General features: G+C 41.4%; 1 protein-coding gene across 20 annotated transcripts in view; it reads right to left on the bottom strand.

Annotated features, from left to right (window-relative positions):
* Positions 1-11,657, bottom strand: part of CCDC158 (coiled-coil domain containing 158) — a 91,654-nt gene extending 79,997 nt beyond the window's left edge. For 11 of the 20 annotated variants that reach the window (XR_011502178.1, XR_006524532.2, XM_070505604.1 and 8 more), the window contains exons 1-2: positions 10,810-10,945; positions 5,444-5,483 (exon numbers count right to left, since the gene is read on the bottom strand). The gene's annotated coding sequence lies outside the window, so the exon portion shown is untranslated. Of the gene's footprint in view, positions 1-4,997; positions 5,067-5,443; positions 5,484-10,809; positions 11,014-11,383; positions 11,436-11,530 lie in introns of those variants that run through there. The other 9 variants (XM_044766172.2, XM_070505598.1, XM_044766170.2 and 6 more) reach the window with 9 other exon arrangements.
* Positions 11,658-15,361: the final 3,704 nt, after the last annotated feature.

Below are 15,361 nucleotides of genomic sequence, written 5' to 3'. Positions count from 1 at the left end.
GTAATAATAATATGAGAGAACTTAGACTAAACACAACAGTCTGTCAATAAATGTGAAGGGATTTAACCTGCCTATTCAAAGAAAAGGACTTTCAAATTGGCTCTTAAAAGATTCAACTCCATCCTGTATTCAAGGGGACACTTAAATGGCACTGATTCAAAAAGACAACTAATAAAGTGAAGGGCAAAGATTTGCCAGGAAAATGAAAACAGTAAGAAAGCACAGATTAAAATCCTGATATCAGACCAGGAAGTCTTCAAGCCAAAGCATATTAAATAAGACAAAGGGCACTTCAAGTGAAAGCCGCATTCCACAATAAAGATATAATACTCTGACTCTATGCACCATATAACACAGCCACCACTTAGATAAGACATAAAGTAAAGGAAACACAGTAAGAACTAGAAACACAGGAACAATGAGAGACTTTAACAGGTCACTCAGTGTGAGACAAGTCAAATGGACAAAAAACAAGTAAGGATAGAAAAGATTTAGATGAATAATCAGTAAGGTAAACTTTTTGGGTATACATTGAGCACTACACTTTAATAACAGAGAATATACCCTCCTCTCAAGCGCACAGGGAACACTCACAAAAGTCAATCATATTCTAGGGCACAAATAAAAGATAAGTAGGTTCCATAAAGTAGAAATGTTACAAACAACATCCTCTGGTCACAAGTAATAAAACTAGAAACTAAAAGTGAAACCCCAAACAAAAAGGCCTTTCCACCTGGAAATTAAAAGGCCTTCTATTAAATAACTCTTGTATGATAAGGGAAATAAAAACAGAAATTAAAGAATTTCTGAAAAATAATGACAACAAAAACACTACACATCAGAATCTGAGATACATTAGAGCAATGAAAAGAGGAAAATTCCTAGCCTTAAACACCTATTTCAATAAAAATGAAAGAATGAAAATAAGTGAATTCAATTTCTAACACAAAAAGGTAGGAAAAAAAGTAAAACAAAAGAAAGCAAGTGGTAGGAAATAATAAAAATAAAAGCAGAAATTAATGAGGTAGAAAACAGAAAAACAAAAGATCAAATTAATAAATCAGAATCCTGATTCTATAAAAATACAGGCAAGGACCATCAAAGTGATAGAAAGAGAAGATCACATATAACATACTGCTTATCATTTTACAATAATGCATGATTGTAAGCATAGTGTTAAAAATTTCTTTTTAAACTTGTGAGCTAAAGAGAATTTTTATTGAAGAGAATTCCTTTTTATTTCACTTACAGTTTCTCCCTTTTGATTACTCAAGTGTCATCTGTCAAAACTACAACTAGATAAATTCTACCTTAATATGTTTCGTGCTATCATTTTTAGGAAATAAGTAGTAGGTAGGAAGACATTCCATCAAGAATTATAACAAATAGAATGTTAGTCAAGATTGCTAGGCAATTTAAATGTTCTAAATAGAAGAGATTGCTATTTGGAAAAGAAAAAAACATCCTCATTTAAACAAGTTTTATCATGAACCTTTGCTGTATAATTTAACTTACAGACTGAAATGATGCATTTGGAGATTCTTCAGGATGAGGAAAGACACTAAGAAAATTCAAATTACTGAGTAATGTTACTATCACAAATGACAGCTAGATCGAAAGCACGAAGGAATGAGCAGCACAAGCGAAGCACAGCCAGTGCTGGGGAACCACGCACTAATCCACTCGGCCTCATCCCAAGCTTTCGGCATCAAGCAGGAAAGAGAACCTACGAGCAAGGTAAGCAGCACTGGAACTAGAAGCTGGAGAAGAGGGAAAAGGCGAAAGAAGAAGGTTTGACTTTAGAATACTCTGATATAGAAACCACGTTTGTTTACTTTGGCATAAGACGATGAATGTGATAAACTCAATAATTCAGTGGCCACTGATTGGTAATAGGCCACTGAAGAGCAGCAGTCCTTCAGAGGGAAATTTTTTTTCTTGGAAAATTAGTAGCTAAAAGAAGACAGCATAGGTTTACTTACTTAAACAAGAATTTTAAAACAACCATTTATTTGTAAAAAAGATGCTTAGTACTTCTATTTGCCAATGCTGCTAGTTATTTTATGTACCTTAGAGTACTGAAATCCGTCTTTAAAAAATACTTGTAATTCAGATTTTCGCTATTTTAGACTGACCATACCCTCAGTTTGGTCAAGTCATCCAGTGTTTCTTTACTTTCGTGACACTATAAAGTGAAACATTTCTATTTTCGAGCATAAAGCTTATTAAATTGTTAAGGATTTCTGGGAAAAGGAAGTTTTTTTTGCCTCAATAAGTCTTAAAATTGTTTAAACACTGCACTTTGTTGTTTTGGAAATCGTAACACGAACTTAAATGGGTTTGATTTAAATCTCTGAGTAAAGTACAAAGATGAGATCTTGGCCTCTTCTGGTATGCCCAAGATTTACGATGAACAATTCTGCCTGACTTAAAATTATGAAAAGCTTTACACTGAAGGGAGCCTGACATTTCTGGAAGAAATAGCTGGTAAACATTCTACTCTGGATGGTTGATCGGAGTGTTGCAGAAAAGGCCTTAGAAACCACAGACCACAGAAAAGGACTTTTAGAGGAAAATAGTTTATAGGCTTTCGTTTTTGTTACACAGTTAAGCTAAAGAATTTAAAAGTATCTCCTGGATTCTTATCCCTTCTCCTTGGTGGCTGTGCACCTGCATCTTTCCTCATGTGCACAGTCCTGCCTCGCTTTCTTTCCCTATGGCTACTTAAGGTGCCCTCTCCTGTGACTGTGACAGAATGTGACTAACTCCATAGTAAGTTGATTTAGAACCTATGCTCTATTTTGTTTTTTTGGATTATAGCAAGTGTGGCATGGTTCTGGAGCCCAACTCCGTCTCTGAGGGTTGCTGATTTAGCAGAAATTGGCATCTCAATGGTAGAAAACGTGGCATGATGCGGGACCCTGAAGCTATAGCAGCAGCTTCCTGATTTTGCACACAAGGTTTCCTGATTGGAGCACTTTGATGCTGTTCTGGAACTAGTAACTGTGGCTAATCTAGCCGCTCAGGCTGAGGCGGTCCTATCTCCACACACGCAGAAAGGGATGCCTCCTGATTTCACAAGCAGCTTCCTGATCACGGCAGAAGCAGCTCCTTGGGCAGCCTGGTTCTGCAGTATAGACTTAAGAATAGATTCTGGAATCTCATCCTACAGATTTTTATTCAATCATCTTAATAACTCTGTGAGCCATCTAACATGCTTTAATAAATCCTTTTATTCAAATTGTCTAGGGTGGAATCTGTTCTCTGCACCAGAATATTGACTAACATGAAATCCCAAAAAGAACATACAGAACATGTAAAAGGATAGCTTTTAAAGGCTATTTTTTAAAGTAAATCAAGTAATTGAGTTGAATAACAACTGACCCTGAAAGTGGGTCTCCCATTATGATTTCTCTCTGTTTCACTCCCAGTTATTTTCTGCTTCTTTCTCTCTCTTCCTCTTCCGTTGCCTTACCATTGAGAGGAAAGGTAAGAGTAGACTGTATATTCAGCTATAACATCTGCAACGAAATGCTCTTTTGAAATGTAACATAATGTTTCTAATTTGCATTGTCTGGTTCCTCCTCAATATGGTCTGACTAATAAGTCAGATAGAGAAAAGCAAATACCATATGATCTCTCTTATATGTGAAATCTAAAAACAAAACAAAACAAAAACCCAAGCTCATAGATACAGAGAACAGATTGGTAGCTGCACGAGGCCAGGGATGGGGGGTTGGAGAAATGCGTGAACTGTTTTGTTTTGTTCTTTTGGTGAGGAAGATTGGCCCTGAGGTATCATCTGTTGCCAATCTTCCTCTTTTTGCTTGAGGAAGATTGTCCCTGAGCTAACATCTGTGCCAATCTTCCTCTATTTTGCATGTGTATCGCTGCCACATCATGGCTTGATAAGCAGTGTGTAGGTCTGCATCTGGGATCCAAACCCATGAACCCGAGGCCACTGAAGCAGAGTATGCAAACTTAACCACTACACCACTGGGCTGTCCCCCGTTTTGTTTTGTTTTTTAGTGTAAATAAATCGAATAAAAAATTTGTTAAAACACGCAATTTTTCAAAAGAAAGAAAAGGGAATAAAGACAGAGGAAGTTTAGCAGTAAGGATTTTTTTTTTAAGTAAAAGAAAAAAGTAAGAGAATGTACACTTGAGGGTAAAGTGGAAAATGAGTTTGATTTGAATTAAGATCATATGCTTTATTTTAGTTGAGTACAAACTGCATTATAATGTATGTTATATCTAGATTTCTGGGTCATGACTAAAGCCCCTAGGATGTGAACCATTCTACCTTCCAAAGAAGCCTGAGACTGGGGATTTTACAAAACTGGTCCATATTCTCCTAGCACCAGTCTGCAGTTATGTTTTCCTTTGAAATTCTAAGGTACCCCAAGATTGATCCAAATACAAAATATCTGGGCTTGTACAGTCTCAGAAATGCCATGAGAACAGTTAATGTTGAACAGCACTTTACTGCCTGAGCTAGTTAACTGCTTATTAACCTCACACCACTCTGTGGTTGCTTTCTCAATCATTCTGTCTCTCTAGATGTCGTTATTGACTGTTAGGGTTCAAATCTTAGTTCTGTGATCTACTAGGTATGTGACCTTGAGAATAATATTTAACCTATTTAATACTATAAGATGCAGATAAAGAGTATATACCTCAAAAGAATAAGAGTTAACTGAGATAACTCACGTTAATTTACTAAACAGCACCTGCCTCAATCTATATGTCTATCATACGACATAACACAATAGTAAACATGAGTAACAATACTGTCTTTCTATTTAAGCAGTGTGTACTAACTCACTTTCCCATAGTAAATGGCTGTATCTTTCTTTTTATCTAGAAAGAAGATATAAGTTTCACATAGTCCCCTAACAGCAAAGAAAGTGGGTTTAAATTGCATTAAGTAAACACAGGGGCTATTATGATGTAACATAAAATTAAGCTATTTAAGACCATACTTCACCAGCACATACTTGTTTTATAGGGAGGCAGTATGGAGAAGCACAGAACGGAGAATCAGGAAACAGTTCTGTCACTGGTCCCTGTGAGAGCAAGGGCAAATCTTTTCATATCTCTGAATCTCAATTTCCACCATTACTAAATGAGATTACAGTTGTGTTTTCCAAACTTTCTTTAAGCAGTGGAAGCCTTTCTTTAAATCTTCAGAGCCCCAGCTACACACCCTCCTCTCTGCCCTGGAGTCACTTTTATGTAATGCAGAAGGCTCCACTGAGTGGAGTTTGAAAACCACAGAGATAGAAGCCCTTGCAGCTTTATTATCTTATATATTCCAGCCTAGGCATTCACCAAGTTAGAGGCTTTGAGTTCTAAAATAAATTAGATATAGATATAATAAATAGTATATCAGTTGTGTGTGTTCACAATTTTTAAATATAACTCAAAGTGAAACAAGAGATACCTTAATATCTGGATATTCTTTTCACTTATCCTATTAACACCTGAAAAAAATAAAATATTTTAAAATCTTCTCATTAATATATAATGATTCATTATCTAAAAGGTATTATTTTCAAAATGTTCAATTCACAAGTTCATTTTCATCACTTAAGATCTCGACAACATCTAAAACACACATACAACAACAACAGAAACCTTTAAATTCTTTTTCCTTTGGGCTTATCTTGTATACGAAAGTCTATTGTTAATAGTCTATCGTACTTATCTAGGCTATGTTTGTACAACAGAACATGTTCAGTTACTTGCAGCCTGTTGGTCCGATGCTGATTTTGTTGATACAGATCTTAGTGGCATGATGGAGAGACACAGCAAGTAAAACTTCCAGCACGTGCCCCTGTACCTACCTTCCCAGGACTGACCTTTCTCCAGGTATAGTTCAAACTGACTTAAGTAAATAGACCAGCTGAATGTCTTCTGACTGTCTGAACTGCTTTTTACTGCTTACAGATGCTTTGACCAGGCCCTTGTGCTTCGTTAGAAAAGTTATTCTGTCTGGTGAGTGAGAAATAGGTCTATAAATTTTAAGCAGTGGAGCTGAGATGATAAACTACAAGGATTTTTGGATTACCTCAGTGGACTCTAAGTGAGCAGCTGCCACACTGGAAAGATGAGTGAGAATATTCTATGTGCAGAATTAGAACTAATGAGCAGAAACAACAGGAGGCAGGTCTGGTTCAGGGTGCAGGCCTTCTAAAACTAGAGCCCCTGGAACGCATACATGGTGGGCTTCCTTGTGAGGTTTTCACACTGAGGGTGGATCAGCATTTGTTCGTTACAATGGTCACTGGCTATTTTCTCTTGGGCACAGTGTTGGACTAGAAGATTTCCAAAATCCTCTCCAACTTGGACATTCTATGATTTTCTACGGAAAACATTCAGCAAAAAGATGACCAAATATATGATGACTTCTTACAGGTGTTTTCAGTCAACAGCAAAGCTAGATAGGGACAATTCCACTACCTCCAGCAAGTTTCACGCTGTTTTGTTCAGATTTGGCTCTAGGTAAATTTTAATAAATATCTGTTCCTTTAACACCTCGCATATATGTTTACAGTCATCTTAAATTCATCGTTTCTCAAATCTGGTTCCTTCATATTCCCACCTAATTTGCTTTCTAGGATGTTCTTAGATAATGACATCGTAAACTCAACTTCCCAAGTCAGACATTTCACCATCTTCATCTATTCTTCATCTACTCAAACTCCACCTCCAGTTAGTCACCACATCTTACCTCTGTAAGATCTTTTAACTCAGTGAAGAAAACTTACGTGTAGTTATAAGTCAGAAGGAAGGAATCCTTGAATATGCAATTTTAGTCCCACTGTATTTTTTCATGCTTAATTAACTCTTGCCAGACCTACTACAAAATACTTCAAAATGGTCTTCTAGCTTCAGTTTCTTTTAATCTTTAAGAGTTCCCTTTAGGGCCAGCCCGGTGGTGCAGCGGTTAAGTGCACATGTTCCGCTTCTCGGCGGCCCGGGGTTCACCGGTTCAGATCCCGGGTGCGGACATGGCACCGCTTGGCAAGCCATGCTGTGGTAGGCATCCCATGTATAAAGTAGAGGAAGATGGGCATGGATATTAGCTCAGGGCCAGTCTTCCTCAGCAAAAAGAGGAGGATTGGCAGTAGTTAGCTCAGGGCTAATCTTTCTCAAAAAAAAAAAAAAAGAGTTCTCTTTAAAACCAGAGCCATTTTGCCATATCTTGCTCAAAGACTAAGGTTTGAACTAAGACTAGCACTCAAAGACTAGCACCTTTACATCTGGCCTAATCAACCTCCCAGCTTCATCTCCTTCCTCTTCACGCCCCTGAAACATACTGTGCTCCGTGCTCCAGTCGAAGCCTACTTGCTGTGTCCTGCTCTTTTCGGACTCTGCTTGTATTTATACTCTGCTTTTTGTTCCTCTTTTCCTTCCTAGCAAAAACCTCTCCAGCTCAGTTTTTAGGGTGTCCATATACGTTGACATACATATTACTGGTGTCAATGTACACTGATCCAGTCTTTAAAATCAATGTTCTAATAATAAGAGAAAGAAAACTGCCCAACGCCTCTGAAAAAAATAATTTAATGTAAGAGACTATATTTGGAAGGCATGCTCCCCTTACTCATCTCACATTAAAAGTAGTAAGCTTCAATTAAATCATTCATGCATATAAAGCACTTAGCACAGGGCCTGGCACACTGTTAAGCATTTGATAATTATTAATTACTATTGTTGGCACTCTGATGGTTTAAAATGTACTGCTGCTATGAACAGCGTTTCCATAAATAATAGAGATAGAGCTAAGATCAAGACCAATCCAGTTTCGACCCTCATGGATCTTATATTCTAGTGGGGAGAGAGAGACACTAAAGAAACAAATCAAAAATAGAACTTTGGAGAGTGACTACGTGCAATGATGAGAACAACACAGGGGAGTAGTATACAGAGAGCCTGAGTTGAGGCTTCTGAGTTAGGGGAGGTCAGGGAAGGACTTTCTGAGGAGGTGACATTTGAGCTGAATGACAAAAAGAAGTCAACCCCGCAGATGACTTAGATGAGAAGGGCTCAGTGTTCACTGAATGGCGAGACAGGAGGCTAGTGACTACATCCCTTGCATGTAGTCAAGGGAAGATGGGAGGCCTGCCTATGGACAGCCAACTATGTACTGCGCCCGAAGGCATGCTGTGCTGATTCTCAGTTCCTTTCCTAGATTACCCTGAGAGGTTGTTGGTGATGCTGGCAGGGGGCAGAACTCAAGGGGCCTTGAAAAGGCCATATTAAGGCCTTTGGGGTTTATTCAAATTGTGATGGAAAGTTGGAGGATTTTAATCAGGGCATATAATCCTCCAACACTAGGCAGAAAACATACTGAGCAGAAGCAGAGGCCACTTACGAGGCCATTGGCACAGCCCAGCAGAGGGACTAAAGCCTAACTCTAGAGTAGACCAGTGATCAAAAGTAGATTGGTGCTGGGGTTGGGAATGGGGATTCACTGAGAATGGGCCCAAGGGATCTTTTTTGAGTGATGAAAATGCTCTAAAATTTAATTTTGGTGATGATTGCACAATTCTGTAAATTTACTAAAAATCACTGGATTTTATACTTAAGATTGGTGAATAGTATAGTATGTAAATTATACCTCAAAAAAGCAGCTCAAAAAGAAAGCGGATTGGCTACTCTTTTATGTATATTTCCATGATGTTTTGTAGGGTAAGAGTGGGAGTGCAAATTAGCTGCCTGGGTCCCAGAAGTCAGTCAATTAAACCTGAACACTGGTTTTTTCCTGCAACCTGAAAACTCCAGAATGCCTTCATTTCAAGATGACTAGAGGTTGCTTTTAGTCAGATTTTAACATCCCCTCACACGGAGGCACTTCTGCATTGCTTATTTTCCCCAGGCCTGGACCTCAATCCCCAGGTGCCTGCAACTCTTGCAACTCTTATTTGATCTACAATGATGGATATTCAATAACGTCTGAGCTAAGGACCAAGCCTAAGTCACTTTGTACCTTTATTCTCTCAACAAGAGCAAATACAGTGATACAGTAAGGGGAATAAAAATGAAAGTTTAAAAAATTGCTTTCCATGCTGGACTTCCTCTTTCCTACACACATAACTTATTTTCTCTTCTTACCAAATTCCTTGTTCAAACCTTTTCCTTAGGATTTACGGAGTTCAGGAAGATATTTAGTGGTCTCCAATACTAAACCTGCCACTGCCCCAGCGGAGTGCTTTACAATATTCATCAATGCAGGACTGATTCTATGTGATCTAGAAGCATGACCATATGTATTAGTTTCCTGTAGTCGCCACAACAAATTGCCACAAGCTTGGTGGCTTAATATGATAGTCATCCGTTCTCTCCCAGTTTTGGAGGCCAGAAGTCAAAACCAGTCTCTCAGGGCTGAAATCAAGGTGTCGGCAGGGCTGTGCTCCTCCAGAGGCTCTAGGAAAGAATCCATTCCTTGCCTCTTCCAGCTTCTGCTGGCTGCCAGCATTACCGGGCTTGTGGCCCCATCACTGCCATCTCTGCCTCTGTGGTCATAATGCATTCTCCTCGTCTGTCTGGATCAAATCTTCCCCTGCCCCTCTCTTATAAGGACACTTGTGTTTGCTTTTAGAGCCCACCCAGATAATCCAGGATAATCTCCCCATTTCAAGATCTTTGACTTAACCACCTATGCAAAGACTCTTTTTCCTTATAACATGTACAGGTTCCAGGGATCAGGACTTGGTATTTTTGGGTGGCCCTTATTCGGCCTACAAGACCATATAATTTGGGGCCACCTAGTTTGGGAACAGATGGTTCACAAGAGGCCTTATTTAATAAACTGTATAGTTTTAAAGTGAGAGACACTAACATAGTAGACAACACTGAGTCCTCTCTGTAAAACATAATACGGAGGGCTTTACACATACCAAATAAATTGTCAATTTCTGCCCTCTATTTTGGGAGTACATTATTTCCATGGCATAAAAACCCTTTCAACGCACTACGCAAATGAACAGTTAACTGTCGAAGATTCAAAACAACAAGTGTGGTACAGAGGTGGGAGGAGCAGACCTCTCCCATCGCTCCCGCTCCCCCACCCCCACCCCCATGACTTTACACAGAGAAACAGTCCTGCCTGGCTGGTCTCTGGGAAACGTGGAAGGCACTGGGCCGCCTCTTCCTCAACTGGCTGCTGAGGAAGCAAGAAATGGTTGCCAGTCCAAAACCCCTAAGAATTAGCCCACTCCACTTCTCTTCTACTTTCCCCTGACCTTAAGGTACATCAAGATGCACGAACAAAACCAGGAACATCCCGACTGGGGACTTGCAGCAGACTTTTGTGGAAAAGGATGGACTTAATTGAAAACTCATTGTGTTTCTGATTGATGCTGCTAATGGGGCAGAGCCAGACTCCTACGGTGGCTTACAGGGAGAGCTCGAGCTGAAAAGGCCCTTGCACAGTTTTAAACAGAATCTCATTTTGGATGAGAAGCTGAAGACTGCCCAAGGCTAGACACTCCTCTTTATCTCCATGTCTTCCCATCCCGTCTCCCTGTCCGCCGGAGGCGGGGTAGGAACAGGAGTTAGCAGTAATTTTGGGACAGGATCCGCGGTTACTCCCCCAAATGGAATACTTTCACAGGGCCCTGCGGTCCCAGAGTTACAGCCACTGTGCCCGGAGGTCTTGCGATCCCCGAAAACAAAAGCAGCCCATTTGGGGAAGGAACACACAAAGGCCTGGAAGGTTCCAGAAATGAAGACGCGCTGCTCCGGGTCCTCTGGAGAAAGACCCGGCCCTCACCCTGCCCCGGGCCGGGCCCCGCCCTGTACCTGCCACCAACGCCTCATCCTAAGAGACCGGCCGCATCCCCGCGGGGGCGCCGGCGGGCGCGGCGGCCGCACCTGCGTCAACCCGGCGGCGGCGGCGGCTACTCCTCCACGGTGGCGGCGCCGGACGCGGCCCCGCCCACTTCAGCCTCGCGGTGCTCGGGCTCCGGCCGCCGCCCTCCGCGCGGATCGCGCGGGCTACCGTTGGGCACCTCGGCGAGGCGGGGGGCGGGGCGGGGCCGGGCAGCCGCCGGCTGGGGCCGACTACCCCCGGCTCCGCCCCCGGCACGCCGTCGCCAGGGCAACCGAGCGCCAGGCGGGCCCAGGAACGCTAACTGAGGAGGCTGCTTGCCATAGCCAGGCGTCGGATCCCGGCAGCCCTACCCCAGAAACGAGCCTCGGTTCGGGCCTCCCCTTGTACTCGCTGCCACTCCAGGCCTCTCACTTCTCTACAGCCGCCTAACCGCTCTCCCCATCCTCCTCCACCCACCCCCCCGAACGCCCCCCGCCATTCCCGCAGTTGTCCTCCAGATGCTCTTCCCAAATTCCCGCTGGCCCGCACAGATCCTGTCCGTACCTGTTCTCCAAGAGTCTAGCCCAGTCGTGGCGTTGCCCGTCAAGCCTTCCTCCTGCCTCCACTTCTGACACTTCCTCCACTCCACCCCGCCCCTTAAACCCCCCCCCCCCCCCCCCCCCGAGACCATTTGAAATTAACAGAACTCACATTTTGCAGCTCTGCCTTGGCTTGTGCTGATCCTCTGTCCGGGGTGTTTTTCAAGGTTCAGATGAGTTCTTCTCAGGATAGCTGACCCTCTTGGCTCCGGAGAGTTGTTTCCTCCGCTGTGCTTCAGTTGCTCTCTGTCGTCATCTCTAACATAGAATTTACCAGATTAAATGATTACGCACTCCAGCCTGTCAGTGCTGCCCAAATTAGTGCTCACATGGAAGGAATCCAGAAAGGCCTGAGTGGGATGGATGCACCTGTGGCGTTTGCACTGTTAGCAGTCATGTTACACAGACACCTACAGCAAAGAACTTTTATGTATAAATTGTTTTGAAATATTAATAAATCCTACATTATATAATGAGGTTATAAATTTTAATAAAAATAGTATTAAATACCACTAAAGATTGATTTTTATCATGCCTATAATTTAAATTATTCCATTTATTGACTTGGAGATATCTAAGATTACCTATAGAATCAAGCGTTTTAACAGGGAATGAAGCCAAAAGTATTAAATGGAAAAGTAAATGGTCTCGGTTTTGTGGCCAGACAGAAAGCAATTTTAAATTGGTGTGTGTGTGTGGTGAGGAAGATTCTTCCTGAGCTAACATCTATGCCAATCTTCTTCCTTTTTCATTTGAGGAAGATTATCCCTGAGCTACATCTGTGCCAATCTTCCTCTACTTTGTATGTATGCTCCACAGCATGGCTCACGAGTGGAGTAGGACCACATTGGGGTCTGAACCCACAAATTCAGGCCAACAATCCAGAGCATGTGGAACTTGAACCATGGCCATGGGGCTGGCCCTTTTAATTATGTTATTTTAATCTTTTATTCCATCAAAGTATGTGTGTGTTCCTATGGCAAGAAAATATTTCAGTTACCTAGTATGCGATTTCCATTGATATCTCATTTGTATTTGTAACCTGGACCCTAAGAGCTAAAAAAGTAACCCTTTTCTTTTCTTTCCTCTAATTAAAATAATGTGCTAATTAGAACAGTATAAAACTATTTAAACCCAATTATATGTATGAAAGTTATGTGCACCTAATTTTAATATAAAATTCTTTGCATTTTGAAGTGCCTTGCAGTTTTACTTATTTTTTTTTTTAAGATTTTATTTTTCCTTTTTCTCCCCAAAGCCCCCAGTACATGGTTGTGGGTCCTTCTACGTGTGGCATGTGGGATGCCGCCTCAGCATGGCTTGATGAGCAGTGCCATGTCCGTGCCCAGGATCCAAACTGCTGAAACCCTGGGCCACCAAAGTAGAGTGTGCAAACTTAACCACTCGGCCACAGGGCTGGTCCCGTCACAGTAAGTTTTCGATAGTGAATTTAAAAGATCTTCTTAGCTTTTAAAATAAAGAATTTAGAGACGAAGGAAGGGGTCCAGAGTTCCTTTACCATTCATTCAGTCATTTCACGTATATTCACAGAGCACCTGCCACATACTATGTGAAGGTGAAGGTGCCATGTGAAAATACAGCCGTGAACCAAATGAAGTCCCTACCCTCGTGGAGTTTACATTCTTCGGGAGGAAAATGAGCATGTGCAATGAGACAAGAGAAAATCTGTCAGATGGGGGTAAGTGTTACAGAGACAGAGTAAGGAGGTTAGGGAGTGTGGGGTGCTGTTTCATAGCGTGCTCTGAGAAGGCCTCATTGATAAAGTGACATTGAGCAGAGACCTGTAGGACTGGAGGGAGGAGCCATATGGATGTCGTGGGACGGAGCATCCCAAATGTGTGCTTGGTGTATCTGAATCAACCAAGAGGCCAGTGAGGCCCGAGCAGAGTGCACCAACAGGAGGAGGTTTCGGGTTCTGGTCATGCAGGGCCCTAGTCACCAAGAGCTCTTTAGTGGAAGTCCATGCCTGGATCCAGTGTAATTATTTGTCTCCCTTCATTGGGTTCCTTCTCTGGACCAGATCCTCTGCAGGGCACTGAGGGAGCTCCAGTTTCTGCCCTCGAGAAACCACTGTCCTTATTGTTGTCAGTCCAAATGGCTGCTCGCCTTTATAAGATGCAGTTAAGAAGAATCGGTTCATTCGAGATGGTTCAGGAATAAGGAACCAGAGCTTTGGCACTAATGACCTTGGGCAAGCCATTTAACCTTTCGGAGTGTTAATATTTTCATCTGCAAAATGTTAGATGCAGAAATTGTCGCAAGAGACTTTTCTAAGTGGAAAAAAAACTATGACTCTATAAAATCAAAGAATAGAACTTTATCTCAGTATGAAAACATTTATTAAAACTGTACCAGCAAAGCACTTCAAACATCATATACGTATACTTAGGGTCACTTAAAATTTAATTCATTATTTGCTTAGTTAAAAAAAAAAAATCTTGAGCCAGCCCTGATGGTCTAGTGGTTAAAATTTGGCAGTGGGGGTTCATTTCCAAGTCACAGAACCACACCACCTGTCTGTCAGTTGCCATGCTGTGGCGGCACTCACATAGAACAACTAGAAGGACCTGCAACTAGGGTACACAACCATGTACTGGGGCTTTGGGGAGGAAAAAAAAAGAGGAAGATGGCAACAGATGTTAGCTTGGGTTGAATCCTTCCCTGCAAAATAAAAAAATCTTTTTTCACCCGACACAGTCAGTTTTGTAAATGAGTGGTAGTTAGAAAAAATACAGTGTAGATTTATATGAAAAATTTTTAACCATTCCTTTATGACTTAGACCTTAAAGATCTTTGCCAGAGATCTTTAAAAGTAAATATAATGCTAAACCAGAATTACGGAATAGCCTGGATTTTGGGTATAGTTATTTTCCCTTTCTGACTATGGTTTAATATTTTCCATTTTAAGTCTTGTTTGAGAGCCATATTTCCCCGGTGCCTAGTCCAATGCATACACAGAAGTGACTCAATATATATTGTAGAGGAAATTAATGGCAAATCACCTCCAATAATTTTTGTAAGTAGATAGAGTATAACATATTAAAGACCATATAGTTAATCTTCTGACATTCTTCTCTCCAGCAAGAACACCAGAAATATATTTAATAGTAAAGTTTGAATTGATTCAAAAAATATTTATTAAACTCCAGCTACATACCAGAAATGTCCTGAACAAAACAGACCAAACCCTGCCATCACAGAACTTACCATTCTAGTTGGGAGAGACAGATCATAAATAATCACTATAACCTAACTGAGAGATCAGACGGTGGTCAGTGCCGTGGAGGCAACTAAAGCAGGGAAGAAGAGGGAGTGTGGGAGTGTGGAAATTTAAACAGAGCAGGGAAAGACCCACCTGCTTCCTGGGAGCAATTGTGATTATATTTTTAGGAACATTTCCCAGCAGGGTGGACTAAGAAGATGAGCAATTTCCAATTTCGGGTTACTTTTGAAACTAGTTTTAAAAGAAGACTTCACATGCTATCCTAAGTGCAGGAATATTTCTACTCTTTAGAGTAGAAGTTTTTATCTTTTGTGCTGAGAAAGATTTTCCCTGAGCTAACGCCCACTGCCAGTCTTCCTCTATTTCGTATGTGCACCTCCACCACAGCATGGCTGCTGACAGACCAGTGGTGTAGGTCCGTGCCTGGGAACTGAACCCAGGCTGTGGAAGCGGAGTGCACCAAACTTAACCACTGGGACACCAGGGCTAGCCCCTCGAGGAGAAGTTTTTAAAATCGATTTTATTGAGGTATACGTCACTTACAATAAAATTCATTCATTTTAAATGTACAGATTGATGACTTTTGAGAAATGTATACACCTAGTAACCAGTGTTCCAGTCAAGACATAGAACATTTCCGTCTACCCAGAAGTTTCCTTTGCATCCCTTTAAGTCGTTCTCTCTCCCAACACTGATATG

This window comes from Equus asinus, chromosome 3 (genome assembly GCF_041296235.1).
Source record: "Equus asinus isolate D_3611 breed Donkey chromosome 3, EquAss-T2T_v2, whole genome shotgun sequence".
NCBI classification, from domain to species: Eukaryota; Metazoa; Chordata; class Mammalia; order Perissodactyla; family Equidae; genus Equus; species Equus asinus.
The sequence above is the reverse complement of the archived record's forward strand: the minus strand, read 5'-3'. Positions and strand labels throughout refer to the sequence as shown.